The sequence below is a fragment of the Coturnix japonica genome, unplaced genomic scaffold, assembly GCF_054131305.1.
Source record: "Coturnix japonica strain WE unplaced genomic scaffold, WE-NBRP24 Scf047, whole genome shotgun sequence".
NCBI lineage: Eukaryota > Metazoa > Chordata > Aves > Galliformes > Phasianidae > Coturnix > Coturnix japonica.
Window position 1 is genome coordinate 2,444,857 of NW_028188950.1, and position 18,541 is coordinate 2,463,397.

The 18,541-nt window shown below is 44.7% G+C and overlaps 1 long non-coding RNA gene across 1 annotated transcript; it reads right to left on the reverse strand.

The window, feature by feature from the left end:
• Positions 1-2,814: 2,814 nt before the first annotated feature.
• Positions 2,815-4,059, reverse strand: LOC146752309 (uncharacterized). Its single transcript, XR_014940681.1, has 2 exons — positions 3,502-4,059; positions 2,815-3,125 (listed from the first exon to the last, which is right to left on the reverse strand). It is a non-coding gene; the product is annotated as an uncharacterized LOC146752309 (long non-coding RNA).
• Positions 4,060-18,541: the final 14,482 nt, after the last annotated feature.

Genomic DNA, 18,541 nt, shown 5'->3' on the forward strand with positions numbered 1-18,541 from the left:
TGAGTAGGAAAAAGCTATGATTTCTTTGCTGACTGCTGGTAAATCAGAACTGCAGACTGTAGGAGAGCTTAAAGGAGCAGTAGTAGGAGTGTGAATGAATGCTCTCTGTTCTGCACTAGGATGGATGTGTGACCAGCATGACATACCAATCTTCCACTCCCAAATCATGCTTTCCTGGAGGGCCTTCAAAACACTCTCACTGAGCCAAAAAAGACACTTTCTGGGCAGGGAAGGTCCCCAGAATGCCCATAGCCCCACCTGAGCACCTGACACTGGCACTCTGTGCCTGCCTCACTGAGCCTCTTTGTATTTTCACCTCTGCCCAGCATCATGTAGAAGGGCTGCCAAGGGCTGTGTGCCTGCATGCTCCCCTTGTGACAGCATTGTGTTGTAGGTGCCAACAAAGGGAAAGCACGGACAGTGCAAAGTAGCTGATAATTGCATTAAATGGGACTGTTTTGGCAGCACTTTGATTGTGTGCTGAACATACTTACACGGATCTTCATTAATTTAGGGGCTGAAGAGAGGCTGCAGCTCATTGCACAACATTCAGAGGTTCCCTCCCACATGCAAACGCATCTTTTGAAAAGCCAAGCCTTGATCTCGTTTGAGGTACCTTAGAAAATGTAACTGCAGTGGATCTGCTGAAGCTGAATTACTTGTGGAGAGAACATATTACATGTCTTCCCTTAGATCTAGTCACTAGTTATCTCACATGTGCTGTTGTATTAGACAGAAAAAGCACAAAATGGTGTACTTCCTCTTGTTCCAAAGGAAGTGACAGTCGTTATTCTTTCCAGCAAATCTAATTGCATCAATTGTTTCTCACACAATACTCACAATTAAGGTTTCCAAAAGAACAGCTAAACTATAAAGCAGAGGGGAGCTGTTATTCACAGGTGTTGGATTAGATCTAATTTATGAGTGTAGCAGAAGCTACTTAGATGCGGGTGCTTAAAGCACATTCCTTCCCCCTATATTCTGAAAGAGTACTTAGACCACTCAAGGATATTTCAATACCCTGAGCTTTTCCTGGAAATGCTTGAATATGGCGTAGGCAAACGAGAGATAAAGGAGAATCTTATAGCACAGGCAGATGACTAATGATGGTGCAAGCCATAAAAAAACACAGGACTACTAACAAGGGAATGGAGATCAGCTGAGTAACCAAAAGAACAGGGTTTCAAATATTCATTTTTACACAAATGCAATTGTGATAGAGTAGGTGCCTTATTCCGAGGGAAGGCAGAAAGTGAGATAGAGTAAAAGCTCTGCACTGTGCTGGTCACAGCACATTCAGCATTTTGCAAGCAGCTCCCAGCTGCATAGAATTGAGCAACACACCCATGAGCAGCCCACAGCACTGCAGGTGCTGCTGCCCTGCTGTCACCTACAGGTTGTGCTTAACAGTACTACTATATGTGAATACTTATGCTGCAGCTCTCTCCAGCTCCTCCAGATCTGAGCAAGACTGGATCAAAGAAGGGTAAGGTGCCCTGTTTTTTGAGGCAGCAAGGTTTTTTATTCATAGGGGAAAAGAGGTGTAGTCCAACATGAACATGTGCCTCTAAAATCTTTGTCAGTCTTCAAGGGAGGGAGCTGGAATTTCATCTGATTAATTTTTCCCCACTCTCAGTTCTCAGGAGGGTCACCGGCTGAGGAACTGGCAAAACTCTTTTCCCATTTTGTTTTCAACCTTTACCTTTTGTCAGCTCACTCTGCATCTTCTAGATCCCAGCCACCCCCAGTTTCCAAACACACCACCTTCTCACCCATCCTCTGCTCATACATGAGGTACCGCCAGCTGATGTTTATTCAGCTCAGAGAACAGCAGCGTATCTAACGGTCTTTAGTTATTAACACAAAAATCTTACCATGTGCTCACACCAAGACAATCTGGTACCATCACCCTTTCAGGTCATGCAGCAAAGCACTTGTTTGACTGCTTTTGAAAGATTCTTTTTCTTGCACTATCCCCTCAATACTCTTCATCTTATCTAGATGAGAACAAGCCACATCTGCTTACATCTCCTTCCAGATGTAACAGCCCTGGCAATCCTAAGGCATACTTCCTGATTGCACTGCTGCAACCAGCATTACACATACAGTATTGCATAATGTAGCCAAGTGTGGGAACAACCACACAGCCACAGGCAAGCTGTCACCTCAAAAGGAAAGTTCCTTCATGTTTTTCATGGCGCTGGGACTGCAGAGTGCATAAGTGAATTCAACATTCTCTGTATTATTACCAGAATTCAACAGGGATGGAACCTTTACAGCACAAATAATTTTGTTTGAGCACAGGCTTTGAAGACTATAAACTATTTGACCATTGCACGAGTTAGAAAATAAATTCTAAGTCTTGAAATATTCTCTACATACTTAGGAGTAAAATGCCCTACATTTTGAGCAGTTCTGTTGGCAACACTGTGAGGTTGCTACCTCTGGCTTTGCACGTGCTCTTGAACCAGGAGGAGGATCTGTGCTCTTGTCCACTTAGAGAGCATTTGTGCTTTTTCTCATGAGTTTCCATTCTTTCCATGCTAAAGAGGGAAGGTGATGTGCCTGTAAACATGTTGTAGTTTAAACCTTCTGGTGCTGCACGCAGGTGCTGTGGGAGGGATTACCTTGTTTGTGGCAGTCTGGGCTGGGGGTGTGTTTGTGTGAAGATCTGCAAGGTGATATTTGATCCTCCCAGACTTCTTATGGGACATGCACGCATGCAAGCAAATATGTAAAAGAAAACCCACTTCAGGTGTGTTGCATTGCTCCAAAGGAGTGTAAGAAAGGAAAACACCAGTTACATAATAGAAGTATTCTCAAGAAGGAATTGTTTAATCACAAACACCTTTCAGTCTTAATAAAACTAAATTAGATCTTCTCTAACAGATCAGCATTTTATCCACAGTTGTTATACACACAAAAAAAGAGAAAAAAGTAGATTATCGTTTTAAAATGTAGCATTGCTATTATAAAAGAAAGGCTGGATGTTCTGCTGGTACAGCTTCTCCCTCACAGTTTAGCATTAAACTGTGTCAGCATCTTCTCTAGCTTCAATGCTAGTGCCATGTTACCTTTAATCCTTAATTTTCCTGACATGAAGGCCATGGTTGGCTTTAGTTTACCTAAAAAGAAGACACAGAATCGTCAGGAAAAGGAAAGGAACTGGAGATTGCGATATCATATAGTAGTTACTTTGCTACCAAGTTCTACTGTAAAAGCATCAGAAAAGAGGTTCAACAGATTGACTGGATGCTTTCTGAAGCTACGCTCTGAAAAGTTCAATAGCTACTGAACAAAGCAGTAGATATTTTTATTATAAAATCATGGACTCACAGAGTGACTTACGTTGGAAGGGAATTTAAAGGCCATGCACTTCCAGCTACAGCTCATCCAATTCCAAGACCACAAAGAGAGGTGAGCCTGTCAGCTCATCCATCAGCAAGATGTTTCCTGCCACCAGTAGCTGCCTCAGTTCTGCCAAACCCGTTTGTTACTCACCAGTGAACATCTTCACAAAGTCGCCACTCGACATGCTCATCACAACATCAGCTGCTGCAGGAGGCTTCCCAAACCCAGCACTCCCACTGCTGGTTTTCAGGTCAAGGTACCAAGTGCCTCCTTCATCACCTGAGTGGAACAGGGAGAACCTGTGGCAGCACCACAAGGACTGATGTGCCCTGCCCTTTGCTACCCCCGCCTGCTTTTCTCTCCCATCTTCGTGCTAGACATGCTGGAGGTGCTGTGCCAGAAGCTGCCCCGCGCTCTCTGTGCAGACAAGGTCAGCCCCAGCAGATGCCCCACAGTGCCACAGTGTCAGGGGACAAGGCAGTGGCTGCTGGTGGAGCTGGAGGCAGCAGGGGTTTGGAACAGAACTACCATGCTGACCCTGTGCAGCACGGCCAGCAGGGTGACACAGCAGAAATGAAACACCAGGAAAACACACCACAGTCCCCAAAAGAGCAGCACATGCTGCTGATGCAGAAAGCATCTCCCTGTGACAACAGCAGCAGGGTAAATCCCACATGTGCTGAAGTTGGCTCTGAAAGGCAGCATCTTATAGAGCACACCCAAAGATGTCCCTGTTCCTAGACCAGTTATAAAAGACAAGTATTTACATGTGAAAATACAGACTGACTCTTGCTAGAAAAGTGAGCATTTGAGAATTTTACAAGTGATGGTCTTACCTGACAATTCAAACTGAAAGACGCCCTGCGTGGATTTCACTATTTCTTTATTGAGTTCTCCCTGAATAACTCTGAATGTTTCTGCAACAGGCCCCGCTGAAGCTGATTCTTTATTAAGCTTGGCTCCACCTGATGCCTGTGAAGCACCTAAAAGAAACAGATGGATTCTCTGTAAAATGCTGGAACGCTCTGTCTCACTTATCTTTCTAAGAATATATATGTTTTCAGCAGTTCTTCTGCAAAAGCTTCTCAGGTGTGAATCAATTCACTACTTTAATCAGCAACTTTCTACACTGCAGTGAATGTGCTCATTTAACATTAAGAAAGAGCATTTGCAATTTATAAGGCATGTAATGCTTAGCAGCCCCTAAAAGCCATGCAGAAGGTCAGTGTATCAGGAAATAATTATTCTACTCAGTGAATTGCTACTGTGTTGGAGATCTGGGCAGTTGGCAGTATCAGTTCCTGGCAGAAAAGTCTAAGTGCGCACTCACAAATAGTATTTTCAAGGGAACTGGGCTCTTTTCAAACTTAGCCTCTTTCTTTCCTATATTTGTTTTGGCACTCCTATAAAACATATCCAGAATTCCTATTTGCCCTCCAATAGAAACATCACTATTCTGAAAAAGTGAACCTGATGCTTTTGTGAAAAAACAACTTCTCTATTTCATCTTGTAGACATTCACATCATGTACGACTGTGAGTACTTCATGTAGGAATAGAAGCTTCTCAAGTTCTCACACTGCAAGAAAGATGTAACACTCCTGCAAAATATGCTGATTGCTTGTGATTTTTTTACAGCAATATTTACTCATAATCTTCATACCACTTAACTCTGGTGGTAAAAAGCAAAAAGGTTGTTCAAAACAAGGTGCTGATTATGAACTGGGAAAGTTGCAGACACTAAAGTCACTTCCATAAATCAAACAGCCCAAATACAAGAGATTTTGCCACATAGATTGAATGTAGTCCAAAAGTAACTTGAAATAGAGGAGGCATTCATTATCATCACAAATAATCGACATGTACATGCAGAGGTTGCCCTTCCACGGCCTTCTGATTATGTGGCTGTCATGTCAGTTTCAGCATCCAAGAAGAAGTCAGGCATCAGGGGGTGACCTAAAGGGGAGTTGAACAATAACAGTAAGCCCAAGTAAGGGTGAACAGCACAAACAGGAATCCATTCTGAAGGCAACAGCACCTCAATTTACCAGTAAATGAACTACAGGTTGAAAGAAGACGAGGTGACATGTTTAGGTTCTGGTACATTTAAAATCAGACCCAGAAGCCTCTTACAAATTCAGTCAGAAACATCTGAAGATGAAGAAACACTATCTCACTATTTGGTAAATAGTAAAACATGCACTTGTGGTGCAGGTCTATTTTCTTTTTGCTAATGGGTTTAAAATATATATATATATATATATATATATATATTTATATTTATATAGGCATTGATTATTAGAGCCTCAGTGGACTATTATGTGCTTTCCCAGAATCCACATTCTCAAACGTGAGGCAAAGCATCTTTTGACTGAGTCAAAGGAATATATCCATATTCCCCATATGGCCTTCCTTCCTTCGCAAACTTCTCATTTTAAAGATCTCTTTTACCTGGTGCAATTGCATAGACATCAAAATCCTTAACGCCTTCTTCTCTCAGTAGAACTTCATCAATAATGAAGTTTCCAGTGAAAGTTTTCGGCTTTGTTAAAATGCAATATGCAGCATCTGCAATTATGTCAGTTTTTCTGCACTGCTTCTCTATTCCGGATCCTCCCAGCATATCCATAGCAGCTGTATGTATGGCTGGAAAATTCAGAGGACAGGAAATTACAAGTTTAACACTAATGACATCACATACTCATCTCTTTGGCAAATGCATAAACTTTATTCTCCTCTCACATGAAAGTAAATCATGAGAAGACTAAACTGTGAAATACCATCAACCAGCGAAGAATGGTCAACCAGCAAACAATCCTCAAAGTGTAAAGATTCCCTTACTTGAAAAGTATTAAAGGAACCAAAAGAGGAATAAAGGGAAGAACTCCTTGTAATATTCATATTATTCAATGCTTCTATCAATACTTTCCACACAAAGACTTCCTCTGGCTTTATTCAGGACATGAAAAACTAACAGGACAACTATCTTTCTCAAAGTGAATGTGCATCAGCAATTAACATTTTCTGCAGCCATTACCATACTGAAAATCTCAATTTTAGCCCCACAATAACTTGTGAGATAACAAAGTGACTCTAAGTTAAAGATGAGAAACCCAATAGCACAAACTCAAACTTTTCCTGGCTTATGCTCCTCTACTTTCACATTACAGCCAATATTATTGTTCTAAATATAGCAAAACTATGGGCAAAGACTGATATGAAAAACCATCTACTGTCCTGCAATCTGCACATCCTTCCATCTATTTCATACAAAGTGCTGCTGGTTTTCCATTAATTCATACATACAGCATCTTCCACTTTGACCCTGCAGTACCTCTACTACTCATTCACACTCTTACATCCTTTTGGCAGGCTACCTCTTTCACTTTTAGTTAAATCGAGAGCTCGTAACATCTCACTATCAGCATATTTTCTTGTTTCAAGGAGCTGGATGAACCAATAGAACCATACTAGCACAGTGTTAATCTCCAGCATTGAAGCTGATCACATATATATGATGTTCTTTAAATTAAAAACTTTGTAATTGTAATGTAGATACTACAGAAGTCACCTCTCTCACTCTCTAAAGTAGTTAACTTTTGTTTTGGCAGATAAACCTTTCAAAACAACATTTTTTTTCCTAGACTGAACATTACAAACTTTTATACTTCAGAACATGAACAGTTTTCATCAAGGAAACACTGATACATACAAATTTTGAAAGCTCACTTGCTGCTTCTAATGCTTTCAAGACACTGGTCTCTTTGTTCAGCAGCTACCAAACCTTCAACAGCAGCCCTGGTCCTCACTGACCCATGGACAATAAACTGGAGCTAGTATAAGTTGGGCACACCAAGTTATTTTTCTGCTATGCGGCCCTTCAGTGTGCTGTGACTTGCAAGAAGTGTTGGATGGTTGTGTGAAAAAGCAATTGATTTCCCACTCAGCCAAAACTTTTTTTTTTTTTACATCTACAGAGGTACATATCTTGTCAGCTTCATCTATTTCCTGGCAATCTAACTAGCTGGGGATTCTAAATATTGACATAAATGTCCAATACTACTCAGGGATGGTGTGCAAACCAAAGTTTGAGTCATGTTGAAAGGAGCAGTGACAAGACAGGAGAAAAAGCAGAATGTGCTCAGGCTGAAGGCAAGTTTAAGTGAAAACAGGAAGGCAACAGTGAGAACTAGGAAAGAAAGCCAATACCCACACAACATCTTTGATCACAAAAAAATACACAGAAGTGCTCGGTGTTCTGAATCAGTCCTAAATAAGACCACCTGTATAGGACAAAACACAACAATTCAAAATAATCACCTGTTTCAGGCCATACAGCATTGACAGCAACTTCTCCTTTAAATTCTTCTGCCATTCCCAAGACACACATGGACATGCCATATTTACAAATTGTGTAGGCTACAAAAAGCACACAAAAATCTCATATTTAGTAGGATACATATTTAGTCTACACATAGAATTTTACTTTTGAAGGATGTAAGTCACGGAAAAATCAACTTTCTGGGGTCAAAGCATCATCTTCCTAGAGTACAGAAACTCTCCCAGCTCCTACCACCCCCTTCAGATACAAACTGACCCTTTTACATGAGTATTGAATTGGGGAGGGAAAAAAAAAGGAAAAAAGCACGTTGTAAATCCTTTTTGTATACTCTGAGAAGGGGATGTTGCAGAGAAGGAACATGGACCTGCAAGAGGAGTTTAACCATGTTCCAAGTGTTGAAGTTTAAAAGATAATCCACAGGTTTAAGATGAGCAACATATGTTCTAGCCCAAAGACGCAATTGGGGCCTCCTTCACTCCTCAAAGATAATTTCTATTTAAAAAGACAGCAATGAGCTTTATCGCTATCAAATCAAATGTGGAAGCATAGAGAAAAAAAGATTTTGCCTTCCTATCTCTATTGGGAATAGAAAACATGGTGTAGTATTAAGAAATCCTATGAAAAACTCTTAACTCTTACCTGCAGAACCTTCTTGGAAATATAAGCCTTTCACCACCACTGAAGACTTTTTGTACAATAATCCAAGGCTGCCCACAACAGAACTGCTGCATTCTCCAAAAGCAGAAAAGGAGTGACTTCTAAAAACAACAAAACCAACCAATTCTAACATTTTGATACTCAGTGCAGCTCTCTGTAATTTAATTCTTTTGGCCCTCTGAACACAGAGGACCAGTAGCTCAACACGCTGTAAAGGCAAAGTCCAGGATCACAATCCCAATGCAGGGTGCCAAAGACAAGAGCCAAAAATCAGATTTTCAAAAATGACCATGATTTTCCTTAAGGCTTTCACAGTAAAACTCAGTTTGCAAGTAACTGCATTTAACCCAATAAATCCCCACAAGTCTGTCCAACCAACCAGCAGGCTGACACAGCTGTGCAAACGACTTGTGACTGAGCCCCTGTGTACAAAGGTGTCACACAGAGTGGAAGCACCAGTGAGATAAAAAGGAACTGGGAATATTGCATGAGCATATCAGCACAGTGTGAGGAGAACCAAAGTTCACCTGCAGCTGAGACTTGCAAGGGAAGCCAGTGGCAACTTGTTTATCTGCTATAATGTGGGTAGGAAGAGCATGAACAAGGGAAAGGCGTTGCTGAGTGGCATGGGTGATTCAGTGAGAGCAGACACTGGTAGTGCCTTGCTTAGGAACATGGTTTACCAGGACATGAGAAACTAGCCATAGATGAGAGGTAATCTTAGAACTTGGAAGGTTGGAAAAGACAATATAGTCCAACCTTCAACCCATCCCCACTATGGCCACTAAACCATGTCCTTCAGTGCCACATCTAAACCCTTCCTGAACGTCACCAGGGATGGTGACTTCACCACTTCCCTGGGCAGCATGTTCCAATGCATCATCAATCTCAGTAGGTAAAATCAAGCCTGGTGAACCTGATTGACTTCTGTGATAGAATGAAAGGATTTGAGGCCAAAGTGATAACAGCTGACACCATTCACATTAGCAAGGCTTTCATTACCATCTCTCAAAATACTTTTGTATCCAAGTAAATACATAATAGTCTGGATGGTTGAACAGCCTAAGGGGTAAGAGAAATGTTAACTGGACAGGTTCAGGGAGTTAGAATCATGCAGGTGGGCTCCTTTTGCAGCAGGCACGGCCGCAACCAGGGCAGCCCACAGGCTGCACCGTGGGCGCTTTCTGCACTCGTACAGGATCTCATGACTACTGCTTGCAACACACGGGAACGAATAAGGTCAACGTATGTCCCCGTTCATTAGCAGCGCAGAAATAACGCCGCAGCAGTCACTCAATTCAGATTCCACAGCACACCCACAGCCGCACTTTGCCCTCCGGACGTGCACACAGCTCGGCCCGTGAGCAAACAGCACCGAGCGGGACTCCGGGTCCAACCCAGCCGCTCCGGGGCCACCGTGCCCGGCCGCGGCCTCCACCCCGCGTCCCATCGCCCTCAAGGGGCTGCGGAGCACGCGTCTGTCCCTCCGCCCGGCCCCGGCCCCGGCCCCGGCCCCGGCCCCGGCCCCGGCCCCAGCTCTGCCCTGGCAGCTCCTGTGGCTCGGAGCTCGCGGCCCCGCCGAAGGAAGGAGGAAAGCCCAGGTCGCCTTACCCAGTGTTGGGCAGCATGGCGGCACAGCCATGGGGCGGCTGTCGGCTCGGCACGGGACGCGCTCCCCGCTCACACCGCCCTCTGCACAGCCGCGGCCCGGGGAGCCGGGCGGAGCCAGGGCCGAGCGGGGCGGGATGAGGGGCAGGTGATGGAAGTATCGGGATGAGTTCCCTGCGGGAGTACACCTCGTTCAACCAAGCCAAAGCCTTGCACGTTTTCACTGACAAAATTAAAATCGCATCTGAGATCTCGCCCTCAAGGAAAGGACTGAATGACCAAACTGAAGTGACAACTGAAACGATTTATTATTGAAACAACCTGTCCTTATAACTATCGGTCTATCCACTACCACCTCGGGCCACTATGCGGGCGCCGACATGACCCCACTGCAGGGTGCTCACTCGTCATCTTCATCACTGTCATCTTCATCGGTGCGCAGCCAGCAGCCTTCCTCTACCCAGACAGAGCTGGTGAAAGGTGGGCGCTGCGGGTCCTCCCAAGGCTCCCACTCCTCTGGCATCACCGTGACTTCATGCTGTATGTTCACCGTGAGCGATAAGGAGTGGAAAAGCAGGCCAGCCTCAGGAGCACGCTGCTCTTGCTCTCTTGGGCGCCAGGGAAGTTCCTGCAGTGCTGGGTTGCGTGGCAAGCTGTCTCCCATGTAAGATGAAGCGGTGAACGACAAGGAAGTAGAAATGTCTCCAGGGCTCCAGCCGCTGTTTGGTGGCAGCAGGGACGGGTCCAGAGGCTGGTTCATTCCCCAAGCTGCTGCAGCACGCATTGGCTGGCTGTGAGAGGCTCGAGCTCGGCGTCGGCTGCGGTTTCTCCTTCGGCGCTTGGGAGGCCGGGGTCCCCTGGCTGCAGCCGCCTGGGTGCCGGCTGCCGGACCCGCTGCCTGCAGGCAGCCCCTGCGGGAGCAGGAGCAGCAGCAGCAGCAGGAGCAGCAGCAGGGGCCTGTCTCGGCTCTCCTTCTCCGGGCAGATCTCGGCCTGCGCTGCTCGAGGAGCCGAGAGCTCTCTCCTCCGAAGTCTGGGTTCCAGTTGACGAGAGGCTGCAAAAGGCAAAGGAGAAGAGTCAGTTGTTATCACCTTGCGCTTGAAAGACAGCAAGGTACAGGAGATTTTCAATTGCTAAAGACGGACATGGGAGTGAGCAGCATCACGAGCCGATCCTTGACCACCTCTTGCAGGGTGGGAGCGTCTTTGCTCAGTCCAATTGAAGTTTGTCCTTGCAGACATTTCTGCGACAAAGCGGTTTTTGCTGTGCCACTCGGCAAGTGAAATCCTTCTGAACACCCTGGGGGTTCTGATGGGGTGTCATTGTGATGGCACGTGTTTGTGATGGGGGCTTCAGCCACTCCCAACATGGAGTCACAATGATCACCCCAAGGTGATGCCCAGCCCTTTTCACCAGAGCTGTGCTCTGTCCTTTCATCCCCATCTTGTCTCAATGCAGTGCTGCTTATAAATCAGATTATAAATCAGATATAATTCCATGGGCTTTTCTGAACTCTCATGATCTGCAAACAAGAAGAGAGCAAGAGTTTCTACTGCTTTGTCCAGTATTTAATGAAATGTTCATCTCTGATCTGTGGTTTCATCTCAGTTTAAAGCTGGTTCTTTTTTTGCCTGTTTAAATGTACAAAGTATTTGTTGAGCGAGGGTCAAATCGCAGCTTTTACAATGTTGAGTTCTGGCCATGTTTTGGATCTGTGATATCCACATTTACTGCCATTCAAATCATTCCTCAGTTCCCTTCAGCAAAACTTTGGAACAGAGCAATTAAACATGAGGCAAAGTGACAAAAAGCAAAACATAAAACACATACATAAAAATGTTATTCAACAAGTAAAGTAACTGTTATGGGTTAGCCCTCAGCTGTACCTTCAGAAATGGCCTGGAAAAGCACATTCTTTTTCAGTCAGTCAGCCTCCTTGATGATGATTCTCTTTCTTCTTATTTAGAGACTTAAATCCATCCCTGTCTTTCCTCACATGGCTTCCTAACATTGCATCTGTGTTAGGAAAGCTGGGATTTAAATGTGATGCAGTATTTGAAATGAGGCTGGAAAAGGTGCTGCCTTCAAACCTTGGGAGGAAAGCATTACTAACAGAATATTGGCCTCTCATACCACGCATCTACAAAATGCCCGTTCTCATTTTGACTTGACATGGTGTAAGCATGAATAAGATGTGGATCTCTAAGAGAAGACATAACTAAATCCTGCTGCAGTGCCCAGCAAGGAGAACATTTTTTCTGTAATGACTGTGTATAATGACTCAAAGAGAAGACATATAACAGTATTTCTTTATGTTTTGTGAATAATACTTCTTTTGGTTTTCACCTTTTCTGCAGATAGCAAACTGCCCTCTGTTACTGTGAGATGTATGCCACCTAACTGAACGTGATTTTGCTGGAGATGCATCCAGAGCAGAACAAAGCTGTCTCTGGCTGCCCCCTGTGTTTTCCCCTCTCCATTAAAGCAGTAGTTCATCCTGTGGGATGAAAGCTTACTGTGCTGCCCTGGGGGATAGTGATTGTGAATGGCAACTGTGTCAGGGCTGTGTCTGGCTGCTTGTGTGGTTGTACACATGTTTAGAGGGGAGAGAGGACAGGACTGTCATATCCATATATAAGCCATTATGGATTCGAGCCCAATGGAACAAGAAATTCAGTAGCAATAGACAAGGAAAAACAGAAAGATGGAATCTTTGTTTTCTGATGATGTGTTTATGCTATACTGCTTATCCAGGGATGAGCATGTGTCCTAGAGGCAGCATCATGGGAACATAGACAGGTATCCCACCACCTTCCACTCAGGTCCTCAGTGCTGTGCTGTGGGATATTGTGGGAGCTGATGGTGCTGACTATGAGGGGTACTTGATCCTTGCATTACAAATTTTCATGTGGTGCCATTCTTGGACTTTATGCTCTAAACAGACAAGGCTGAACAATGTGCCAGTCTGCTCTGCACTGTAAGGACAAACCCCACAGTGGGTGCTAAAATTCTTCTGGACATTTGCATTCCACAGGATTTTTACATGAGTGTAGAAATGCTCTGCTTATAAATCCGTTCCTCAGGTCACAGCTTTTGTAAAAAAGAAGTGACTAAACAAACTTGTTGCCCTGTTATCAGAAACTGAAGAAAAACTTCAGATTCTTTTAGTGGCCGTTCCAGTTAATAAGTGAAAGAAAACCAGCTCTAAGGCCTGTGTAAAATACAGGCGCTATCTGCATGGTGCTGAAGGTAATGAACGACGCTGATCGCTAACTGTACCAAGAAGAAAAGGTAAGCTCAGCCTTCAAGTCCCCACGGGCTCTGTTTCGATGACCTCTTTCATTTCATCAGCTCCACTGGCACGTTTTTTTCCCAGCCTGAGTAGGGAAAAATCCAGCTATGTGTGTGTGCCAGCAGAGGGAGCGCTCAGCACACGAGATTGAATCACGGAATATCCCGATTTGGAAGGGGCTCTCAAGGATCATAGAACCACAGAATAGTTGGGTTGGAAGGGACCTCAGGGCCCACCCAACCCCTGCCATGGGAGCGCTGCTACCCAGCAGGCCAGGTTAGAACAGGGCCATCCAACCTGGCTGACCCCTTTACTTTAACCCTTTGAGGCTGATCTGTCAGCCCATGGTTCACCCATATTTTGCCTGGATTTTATTTATTGTGGTGGTGGCCCAAATGTGGTTTGACTCCCCACCCCCAGTTTCTTTTAAGGCTAGGGCCCCTACTTGTTCTTAGGCTCGTGGCTGGATTCTCTGACACATGCTGAGAGAGCTTGACATGCATTTACTACATATTTCCTACATTTAAAGTCAATGATTGACGGGATTAACAGACTACAAGCTGTGAAAGCTGAAAGGAATGAGGGTTTATTTAAAGCAATCAGTAGATAAAGCTTATCTTTGTTATAGGTAACATTCCTTTTCCATCAGTAACTCAGTGGTGCAAATGTAAGCTGAAAAGTAGAGAAACAAAATCTGTCCCTCTCAAAGAACTAGCATAGATTTCTCACAACTTATAAGCCAATATGATAAACTGAAAAGGCCAGATTTTTTATTTCTCTACTCATTGGTGTTTCTGCACATCTCATTATTTAAAGGGACTCTTCCTTGCTCAAGTATGATGGTCTTCTGAGTTCCCAACCTGAAGTCATGGCTGTGTGGTACCCTCCTGCACCAGCTCTGCTTTGGGGTCTGGCAGTTCCTTCTGTAACTGCCTCCTGCCATTCCCACCTGGAGATTATGCTAAAGAATGGAGAGGGAACTTTGCAAATGAGTGAGGACAGTAGCACAGCACCTCCTGAGAAAGGCTTACTTCCACAGACTTTTATTGGTGGGCTGCACACATCAGCTTGATGTTACCTTAAGGAAATGAGAAAGTGAAGAGAAGGGACAACTGCACAGTAGACAGCCAAGAAACAAAGCCATGTAGTCCCCAGAGGATTTTCTTCTCCAGTGTCAGCAAGTAGTAAGGATGAGGAAGGTGACAATAACTCTTCTTGTCAGACTTTTCCCTCTGTTAGCAAGGGAAAATGAGGAAGAAAAGTGTATGCATTTCCTCCATAGCAGAATAAAGCTTAAGCAAGGCAACCTCTGTGCAGGAAAACAAAAAAATCTTCTCTTGTATTTCCTTAATGTGAACAGTACCTTCTAGCTTTCCCCCTTACTTTCTCCCATTGATAGGAACCACATGGCATGAGCACTAGGTTGTGGAACACACCTTTTTCATCAATGGATGAAGTTTTATCAGGGTGGAGGATAACTGCCACATCATTATTTCCAGTTGTAATCTTTGTCCTAAGGGTGTGTTAGCATGTGTGGGATGTGGTACTGGGAGACTACAGAGCACAAAGTTCTGGATCTTTTTTCCCTATAAATATGAACTGTACTCCATAAAAACGCTTTGTCCAGAAGGTTGTTGTCAGCTATTTCTTCATAAGCTGAGAGCTTGCTTTTTTATTATTATCAATTTTTGTTTTTATTTATTTATTTATTTATTGGGAGGGGGGAGGGGGAAAGAAAGCATTAATGTGATATGGGGGAATGCAGAGATTCAGACTTTGGAGTAAAAGGAGAATACTGAAGGCCACATCTATTCACCAAAAACCACATCTCTCAGAACTCCAAGTTTACCAGGCCCAAAATGGAGGGAATAAAAGATTAATGCTGTTGCCTCATTCAAAACTGGGAAGAGACAAGCCCAGATGGCTCGTTTTCTTATTTTCTTTGCCTGAGGAATAAGTGTTACACTGCTGTTGACTGTTAAACACATCCTAACTAAGCAATGTCCTATGTTTGTGTTTATCATTTTGATTGCTGTCATTTTCCTTTCTTTGTAGAAAGGGAGAGACCCAAACAGAGTGAGGTTTTCTCCATAGGAAATGAACCCTGCTCCAAGAATTCTGCAGCCTGAACAGATGTGACACACAAGACAAGTTTGTCAGCCTATTACAAATGGGCAGTTGCCTGAAGGACTGCAAATGGCCCTGGGATTTCTGTGACAGAACTGAAAATCAGCCCCTCAGCAGCCCAGCTTTGTCACCACAGACTTTCAGCCCTTCCCTCTGCCTTTCTGTGGGTGCAGCAACTGGCTAAGCCTGAGCTCTCTAAAGCATCTTATAGAACAGTACATCTGCGCTCACAGGTCAGCAGTAGGAGGGCAGAAGTGGAAGGACTGTGGGTCTGCCATAGCATCTGTGCATCACTCATTGATAGCTAATCCAATTCTGAACAGAGGATCTCACACTTAGCAACGCAAGAGGGCTAAGAGAATGATCCAGTTCCACATTCTTAGTGTTGTGAAGCACACTAGGGAATAACTTGGGGAGACAGCCTGGAGACCCAAGTGTCAGGGTTTCTTAAACATAGAAAACAGCCTATTGTACTTATCTGACACATAAAAATTACACATTGCACATTCTTACTAACGTCAGCCAAATATCCATTATATAATTAGCATATATTCACACTGCCAGATCCCCTGCTTTCTTTCAAGTGGTTTTCTTGTTGAGCTGTTATTACACAGTTTTTAATCATATTCATTGTACAGGCTCTCGTTTAATTTACCCTGCATTACCTGTGTATGTCTGCCTTGTGACAGCTGACACATACCTGCTGTGACCACAGATATTTCATGTCCCACCAAAACCCAGGGGTCTCTCCCATCATTATTTACCTTCCCAGCACAAAGAGGGAGCTGCCATCAAACTAAGAAGGGAATGATGAACCATACTCCTGCCCTTGTTACCCATTCCTGTAGGGTAATAAAGAAGATGGTTACCCTAAGGAAACTCTGCCATACTCTTCATGTGCAGCTCATCAGGAACTTTTCTGACTCCTATTTCATATTTTCCAGATTAGTATTTTTTGCCTGTAAGACATTCATGTTATTCATCTAAAGCAGAAGTCATTTTCAGTCCTGAAAGGGGCTCGTTCTTCACACTTTAGAACATTTTTCTATGAGCTTTGTCTTCCAGACAAATACTGAAGAAATCAGAAATATTTTCTGTATAGCAGCAGTTTATATTCTGACTTATGGTGCACTGTCAATCTCCTTTGTCCTTCCACAAGAGAAAGCAACTGGAACAGGTTACTTTGTGTGGTAAAAGCGTAAGGAGAGCTGAAAATGAGACTTCTTGGACTTTAAGGAGCCACAAGAAGAGCCTAGAAAGTGAATGACATTCATGACTCTGAACATTTAGGTGGACACCAGGGGAGCAAAATCCTTCCTACTGTAAGAGACGAGCAAGTCCAAGACCTCCTCATAAGACTGGATATGTCCAAGTCCATGGGGCAGGATGACGTGCTTCCCAGAGTCATGAGGGAGCTGGTTGATACGCTCACCCAGCCATTCTCCACCGTATTTGAAAAGTCATGGCTGTCAGAAGAAGGCAGGAGAAGTCCCTGGGGTCTGGAAAAGGGAAACATCACTCCCAGTTTTTAGAAAGGCAGGAAGGAAATCACATGGGAAACTACAGGCCAGTGAGCCTTACCTCTGTGCCTGGGAAGATCATGGAGCTGTTCCTCATGGGAGAAATGTGGAGAACGATTTGGAGGTTCTGGTGGACAAAAAGATGGACATGAACCAGCAGTGTGTGCTTGCAGTCTGGAAGACCAACTGTATCCACAGAGAAGTGGCAGCATGGAGAAGTACGCTCTTGCTCCCCTCCACTCTGCCTTCATGAGTCCCCATCTGCAGTACTGTGTCCAGATCTGGAGCCCACAGCACAAGAAAGGTGCAGAGCTTCTGGATTAGCTCTAGAGGAAGGTCAGAATGATAATTAGAGGTCTAGAGCACATCTCCTGTGAATAAAGAGAGGAGAATTAGGCTACATGTTAGGTTAGATACTAGGGGGAAACTTTTTCAGACAGAGGGTGGTGAGGCAATGGCACAGGCTGCCCAGAGAGGCTGTAGATGTGAGTTACCAACAGTGGAGTCTGGGAAGGACAAGAATCTTCCATTAATCGGTGTCTGCTGGAAGGCGACAAAAATAGTGCTCTGCATTACAGTAGTTGAATTCCTGTTCCTCAAATTGTCCCACACTGCCTTCTATTTAGGAAACAAGCTCAGGGCACTCCTTGCCTCATTGCTCCTTTTAATTCAGACCTGCTGCTTCCTACAGGACCAGAAAGACGTCTGCTTAAACACTTGCGTAAGCCTGCCCTGCCCCAGTCAGGCAGAGTAGTATTTGCAACGCCAAACCATAGCTGTGTGCTATGTGATCTGCTGTGGGGATGATGTGGGTCAGATCTATGCGGCAGGAGCTGCTGTGTGACTGATGAGGGTCAGATCTATGGGGCAGGAGCTGCTGTGGGTCAGATGTGAGTCAGATCTATGGGGCAGGAGCTGCTGTTGGTCAGATGTGGGTCAGATCTATGGGGCAGGAGCTGCTGTGGGGCTGATGTTGGTCAGATCTATGGGGCAGGAGCTGCTGTGAGGCTGATGAGGGTCACATCTATGGGCCAGGTATTGCTATACATCTGACTCACATATGCCCGAAAGCAGCTTCTGCCACATAGATCTAACCCACAGCAACAGCTACCCCATTGATATGACCCACATCTGCCCCACAGCAGCTGCTTCCCATTAGATATGAACCACATGTGCCCCACAGCTTCTCCTGCCCCATATATCTGACACACAGCAACTCCTGCCCCATAGATCAGACCCACATCTGCCCCACAGCAGCTCCTGCCCCATAGATCTGACCCACATCAGCCCGACAGCAGCTCCTGCCCCATAGATCTTACCCACGTCTACCCCACAGCAGCTCCTGCCCTACAGATCTGACCCATATCAGCCCCACAAGAGCTCCTGCCCCATAGATCTGACCTACATCTGCCCCACAGCAGCTCCTGCCCCATAGATCTGACCCACATCTACCCCACAGCACCTCCTGCCCCATAGATCTTACCCAGATGTGCCCCAGAGCAGAGCCTGTCCCATAGATCTGCCCCACAGCAGCTCCTGCCCCATAGATCTTACACCAATGAGACCAACAGCACCACCTGCCCCATAGATCTGACCCACATCAGCCCCAAAGCAGCACCTTTCCCAAAAAACATACCCAAATAAG